Source organism: Dasypus novemcinctus, chromosome 30, assembly GCF_030445035.2.
Source record: "Dasypus novemcinctus isolate mDasNov1 chromosome 30, mDasNov1.1.hap2, whole genome shotgun sequence".
In the NCBI taxonomy this organism is placed as follows: Eukaryota; Metazoa; Chordata; class Mammalia; order Cingulata; family Dasypodidae; genus Dasypus; species Dasypus novemcinctus.
In genome coordinates this window covers 42,784,597-42,792,055 of record NC_080702.1, presented here as the reverse complement: position 1 = coordinate 42,792,055, position 7,459 = coordinate 42,784,597, and the positions used below count along the sequence as shown (strand labels likewise).

Below are 7,459 nucleotides of genomic sequence, written 5' to 3'. Positions count from 1 at the left end.
GAAGAACTTGTAACATTGGTATAATAATAGTGGTCACTGGAGGCGCTGATGGGAGGGAAAGAGAAGAATAGCTGTACCATTGGGGTATTTTTGGAACTTTCGAATTGTTCTTGAAAAACAAATGCATTGGCTAATGCAAGCTCTTATACATTTTGTCAAAATCTATAAAATTGTGCTGTGCAAAGTGTAAACAATATGTAAACTATAGACCATGGTTAGTAGTAATGTTTAAATATGTGTTCAGCAACTGTAATAAAAATACGACAGTAATGAAAGATGTTATTAATATGGGAAAATATGAGAGAGGGAGGGGTTATAGCATATGAGAACCCCTTATATATTTTTTTAAAAATTTATTTTAAAAGAAACTCTAGATTACACAAACGTTACATAAAAATATAAGTGATTCCCGTATTCCCCACTTTGTTTCTGTAACATAAAGCTTCTTTTTTAAAAAAGTAACAAAAATATACATTTTGTGAATGAATGAAAGAAGGTAATTTTATAGATACAGGAATTATTGAAATAGAAGAAACAAATATTAAATAGATGTGAAGGCATGTGAGGGACAAGTTTTCCACATTTGGAGATAAGAACTTATATGTACCAAGATTACATTTTCAAAATTATAGAATATGCCAAAAGAAGTAGAGTGTCTCAAACACAGTATGGGTAAATACAAATAAACTCATGAGTCTGTCTGTCCAACCATGTGTGCAACTGTCTGTCTGTGTACTAGGAATCACAAAGTTAAAAGTATCTTTTGAAGGTGAGAAATGATCAAAACTTTGGATGCCCTTGCACTAAAGATAAGAATACCTTAAAAATGCCAGAGAGCTTGACACAAAGGAAAAATCCCCCAACTGTAAGGGCAAAGACTCATGAAGAAGGATGATCTAAAGATGAGCCATTGGTACTGAAGACTATGCTTTTGAGCCTGTGTGTATGATATTTCAACTAGGCCTAGAGCTGCAGGTGCCTAATAGTTACTTCCTGAGAGCCTCCATGTTGCTCAAATGAGGTCACTCTCTAAGGCAAAATCAGCATGTAAATGCACTACCTTCCCCCCAGCATGGGACATGACTCCTGGAAATGAGCCTCCCTGGAGCCGAGGGATTACTGCCAATCACCAGCTGGTGATGCAACTAGAAAAAAACCTTGAATAAAAGGGGGAAATGGTAAAGATAAATGAGTCTATATAGCTAAGAGACTTTAAATTGAGTTGGGGTTCTCATTTATTTGCTGCTGTTGTCTCTCAGTGATATGAGCAGGTATATGCATGGAATAAAATAATACTGGGTTTTTGTAAATTGAGATGGAGTAACAATTTCTTCTCTTCTGCATGGTCTAGACATAGTGCAGTAAAAAAAATTGAGTTGGGAGGTGATCAGAGAGGTTGCACTTACACATGTCCCAGCAGGATCCTGGGGACTGCCAAAGTTGATACAAACTCAGGTACTGATTCTCCTGAGGGCTATGGAGACACACAGGTTCTATGGTTTTGGCATATGGTTCTGGAGTACAGTGCTTTGTCAGTGGGTCCTACTTCAGAATTTGTGCTCCGAAGTGTGATGGAGTTGGGCTCAGATGTGCCTTTCTACACATGCCTCTTCTGTCACTTTTACTGAACCTGTGGTTGGCACTGGGATAGGTGTATACTCAGGAGACTTGAATCTCTGGACAGGCCATGGGCCAGCTGGGTCCTGAGTCTCAGCAGAGTTGCAACTCCTACTCTCCAGTTTGTTGAACTTGCCCAGTTCAGCTAAGAGGGAGGTGAAGATGGCAAACCACTACACCAGGGAAATGAGAGTGCCTACCAGTGCAAGCAGGAGAATCACATTGATCAACCATGTGGGATGTAAACCCCCTCTTGATTTAGAGGTGGAGTGGACATCACCATCCCAGGGTCCACAGGATGGAGGAATGAAATATGGTTTAGAGTGGATTTACTGATATTCTATTATAGAATTATTGTGACTCTAGAATGGAAAAGATTGTATCATTGATGTGGAGACAGCAGCCATGTGAGTTGCTGAAAGCAGAGAGGGAAGAAGAGATGTGATGTGGGGACTTGGAGTTGTCCTAAATGATATTTCAGGAACAGACACAGGATATTGTATATCCTGCCATAACCCACTGATTGGACTGGAGGAGAGTGTAAACTACAATGTAAACTATAATCCATGTGGTACAGCAGTGCTCCACAATGTATTCAGCAAATGCAATGAATTTGCAGCAATGATGAGGGACACTGTTGATGTGGGAGGAGTGGGTGGAGTGGGTTGTTGGGTGTATGGGAACCTCATTTTTTTTAAAGATTTATTTACTTATTTCCCCTTCCCCCCACCTCGCCTTGGTTGTCTGTTCTCTTTGTCTATTTGCTGCGTTTTCTTCTTTATCCACTTTTGTTGTCAGCAGCATGCGAATCTGTGTTTCTTTTTGTTGTGTCATCTTGTTATGTCAGCTCTCCATGTGTGTGGTGCCATTCTTGGGCAGGCTGCACTTACTTTCACGCTGGGCAGCTTTCCTTATGGGGTGCACTCCTTGTGTGTGGGGCTCCCCTATGCGGGGGACACCCCTGCATGGCACGGCATTCCTTGTGCGCATGAGCACTGCATATGGGCCAGCTCCACATGGGTCAAGGAGACCTGGGGTTTGAACTGTGGACTTCCCATGTGGTAGATGGATGCCCTAACCACTGGGCCAAGTCCGCTTCCCTTATATTTTTTAATGTAACATTTTTTGTGATCTATGCATCTTTAAAAAAAGACAATTAAAAATAAAATAATAAATAATGAAAAAATATACATTAAAAGGAAAGTCATCCCCTGCTGACTGAAAAAGTTGATATGGTTGGAGAGTCAAGGGAAGCATGAGTTTTGAGAAGGAACAAACTGCCAGGGTGGGAGCTGAGGATCCTCCAGTCTCATGGGGCATGGATGGAGAAGTTGTTCTTTTTTCATCTGCCTGGTCATGCTCTCCACATCACTCTTTATCTACCTGCTATTCTTGTGCATTTCCCATATCTGTTAGAATTCAGTCATTTTTATCTGGCCCAGTAATAGATGAAGCAGTTCTCTGTCTCACATTTCTTGGTGTTCTTCTCTTAAGTGTTCTAGATCATAGGGTGTTTAACTCCTTCTTGAAAAACAAAATGTACACTCCTCAATCCTGATTCTGTTCATGTCCAACATGTAAAGTGCTTCCTGGTCCATTCTCTGTAAAATCCTGCACATGCCACAACAATTTATTCTCTTAAACTGATTAACCTCTTTCACAGGATTTATCTTTCAATACATTAGTGTATACACACACTGATTAATATATGCTCTGAATTCTTCATTACAGTGGAAGAATAGAATGAGCAGAGGCTTCTCCTGCTTCCTTTTCTTTGTGTTTTCAAAATGAGTAAGAATATATGTGGGGTTATGGGAAGATAGCATCAGATTAGGCAGGCAAGTCTCAGTTCCTCACAGAAACAATGGAGAAAGAGCCAAAGGCTTCCAGAAGGACCTGCTTTGAGGGTCAGCAGACAAGGAGAGTGCCTTTTCACTTTTAACAGATGATGGGGAGAAGTTGTTTTTCCTCTCTCAGTCAGCTGCAATGAGCCAGGGGGATTGCCTGCACTGAATATCTTGGGGTGGGGGAGAGGAGTTATTTATGGTGGAAGGAAGTTTAGTAACATTTCCACTGAGATAAGGAGCAAGACAAAGATGTCCACTGTCACCATTATTATTCAATATTACATGCTAGCTACAGCAGCTAGGTTAGAAAAAGAAATAAAAGACACCCAAATACAAAATGAATAATAATACTTTCACTATTCACTGATGATATTATTGTATATCTAGAATCTCCTGAAAAATCCAATAATCAAATTTGTTTGGAAGGATAAGCCACCCTGTATAATAAAAAAAAAAATGTCTTGAAATAGAAGAAAAAATTTGAGGACTACCACTTTATGACTTTAAGTATATTACTTAGCTACAGTTGTAAAAGCAGCATGGTACTGGCATAAGAACTGACAGATTGACAAATGGAAGAAAAACGAGAACTCAGAATTTGACCTCACATCTACAGTAAAGCTATTTTTGACAATGCTTTCAAGCCCACCCACCTGGGCCAATAACTATTCAACATATGGAGCTGGAAGAACAGGATAGCTATAGCCAAAAGAAAGAAAGCCCACTCTCTCACAAACTACACAAAAATCACAGGGCATATGCCCAGGGGGCATGGAAATGATTGGATATACTCATAGTGGAAACAATTAAAAACAACAGCTGGGGGGGTACTGGGTTACTGGCTGGGGGGGGCTCTGTCATGGTCCCTAGGGGAGCAGTGGCAGTCCCTCAGGTGCAATGGTAAGGATCAGGAAGGAATGAGGGTCCTACAGTGAGCCCCTGATGCTAATGACTATGCTTGTGAGCCTATACGCCTGAAATAAGAACAAGGCCTAGAGCAGCACTGTGCCTAGGAGTTCCCTCCTGACAGCCTCTGTGTTACTCAAATGTGGCCAGTCTCGAAGCCAAACTCAGCATGTAAATGCAATGCCTTCCCCCCAGCATGGGACATGACACCCGGGGATGAGCCTCCCTGGCACCAAGGGATCACTATCAACTACCAACTGATGATGCGACTGGAAAATGACCTTGTACGGAAGGTTCAATGCGGATCAGCAGAATATCCCTGTCTACATATAATAACAGGAGTTAAAAATGCTGTTTGACCTAAATTAAGGGGGAAATGGAAAGGAGAAATGAGTTTATATGGCTATGAGTCTCTAAAAAAGAGTCTGGAGGTTGTCAGAAGGATTGCCCTTATGCACACCTGAGCAGAGTCTCAGAGACAGATGGAGTGGATACAACCCCAGGTATTGGTTCTTTTGAGGGCTGGGGAGACCCCACAGGTTCTATGGTCATGGCAGATGGGGTTCACTGTCATGTCAGTTGGCCCTTCTTTGGAGCTGGTGTTTCTGCGTGATGGAGCTGGACTCAGATGGGTTCTCTTTTCAAAAGCCTTTCATGCTACTTTACTGGAATTGTAGTTGGTGCTGGGGTTTAAGATATATCTAGGGGATTTGAATCTCTGGACTGACAATATGATAGCCAGGCCCTGACCTCAACAGACTTCAGCTCCTACACTCTGATTTATTGGACTTACCCCACTCAGCTAACAGGGAGTTGAAGAATGTCAACCACCACATCATGGAGTCTAGAGTGCCTACAATTGAAAGCAGGAGGATTGCACCCAATATCCATGTGGAATCTAAACCCCCTCTTGACATAGATGTGGAATGGACACAACCAAGCCAAGGTCCACAGGAAGGAGGAATGCAGTAAGTATCAGAATGGACTTAATGATATTCTATTCATGAACTCTTGTGGTTAATAATTGAGAAAATGTGGCATTGATGTGGAAAAAGTGGCCATGGTGGCTGCTGGGTGCAGGGAAGGGGAGGAAGAGAAGAGATGTGGAGGCATTCTTGGGACTTGGAGTTGTCCTGGGTGGTGCCCCAGGGACAATTGCTGGATTTTATATGTCCTCCCATGGCCCACTGGATGGAACGTGGGAAAGTGTGGGATATGGTGTGGAACATGGGACATGGGGTGCAGCCATGCCCGGAGATGTACTCACCAGATGCAATGGATGTGACATGAGGATGGGGGAGAGTGCTACTGTGGGGGGAACGGTGGGGTGGGGGCAGTGGGGGCGAATGGGGACCTCATATTTTTTGAATGCAATATTTTTTAAAAAAATGAATAAATTGAGTAGAATTTGAAAAAAAAACTACACAAAAATTAACTCAAAATGGATCAAGGACCTAAATATAAGTAGAACAACCATGAAATTACTACAAGAAAAAGTAGGAAAATATCTTGAAGATCTTGAGATAGGTGGTAGTTTCTTAAACCTTAAACCCAAAGTACTAGCAACAAAAGAAAAAAAGTAGATAAATGAGACTTCATCAAAATATAACACTTTTGCAACTCACAGGGCTTTCTTAAATGGATTAAAAGGCCATCGATTCAATGGGAGAAAATATTTGGCAATTACACAACATAACAACTCTATTCATTTCCACACTTTTACAATTAACCTGATTAATAATGCTACACACATTAGGCATTGGCTCCCAATTTCAACCCATATTCTATTTCCTAAGTGTCAGAATAATGAGAAAAGGGGTAAAGAGAAAAAGAAAAAAAGAGAGGGATAGAAATAAAAAAAAAAGGGGAGCGGGGCAAGATGGTGGCTGAGTGAGCATACCTGATAATATCTCCTGCAAAGTAGTGCCTGGGCAGCATTGGAGGTTCTTTGGGACCAGGCTGTTTCAGGATTTTTGCAGGGCAGGAGGTGTCTGGACATTGATTTGGTGGGAAGGTAACAGAGAAAATGTGTATATAAAATATAATTGAGACTCTATTACACGGGGGTCCAGGCTGCGCGTGGGACTCTCCCTCCTAGGGTGGGCAGAGCCGTGGCACCAGGCCCTGCAGCAGTGTTTTTTTTTTGAGGCTCTGCAGTACTGGGGAATTAATAAGCCCTGAGCAGCCTATTGGGGGGTTAATAGGACAGGAGGCCCTTGCAGACCGATTTGGGGAGACAAACGGGAGTTTTATTGCGAAGAAGGGGAATTTTTGATTGCGGACACAAATAACAGCACTTCCGCCTAGAGCCCCGCCCCCCCAAGCCCCGCTGCTGATCTGCAGTGGACTTAAATTGATAGCATTAAAAAGACACCACCAGGGTCTGGCAGGGTGGGAGAAGTCTGAAAGCCAATTAGGGGAATATTTTGCGAAGCATGGGAATTTCGGGTTTGGACTCTGTTATTAGCATTTCTAGCTGGAGCCCTACCCCCGGGCCTGGCTATTGATCTCCATCATTAAATTGGCTGCAGTGCAGAGGCGCCCCCAGGTGGCCATTCCAGGGGATTACAGGGTGGGAGGGGTCCTGAAGTCGAATTGGTGATACATCCACAGAATAGGCCCCAGTGAGTGAGTGAATTGTGGGGTACAGACACACAAGATAAAGCTTGCGATGTGACCTCACCCATAGGGCTGGCACCCAGCTGCGGGGATCCCTGAAGGCTGTGATGCACTGCAGTGTTCCCAGGCTCCCTGTTAACCTGACTTGAGGTTGCCATCTCTGAGTTCCCTAAATCCTGTTGGTCCACACCCCAGAGATTCACACCTCTTGAGTCTTCAATATCTCAGACTTTCCATCCCTGAATCCATCATGCCCTGAGGTCCATCTGAGGTCCTTGAATGTCCTAACCCTCAACGTTTGCATTTTTCCTTTTTTGTTTTGTTTTGTTTTGTTTTACTTTTATTTTTTTAAATGTTCTGATTGCTAACATTGCATTATCCCATAGTCTTTTCTCACAGCGTATCCTCCAAAGTCTTTTTTTTTCAGTTATTCAGGTTTTTTTTTTGTTGTTGTTGTTGCTGTTGTGGTT

At 42.5% G+C, this 7,459-nt stretch overlaps 1 non-coding gene across 1 annotated transcript; it reads left to right on the top strand.

The window, feature by feature from the left end:
• The first annotated feature begins 1,227 nt into the window (after positions 1–1,227).
• Positions 1,228–1,357, top strand: LOC111764526 (small nucleolar RNA SNORA20). The gene has a single exon (XR_002797115.1). It is a non-coding gene; the product is annotated as a small nucleolar RNA SNORA20 (small nucleolar RNA).
• Positions 1,358–7,459: the final 6,102 nt, after the last annotated feature.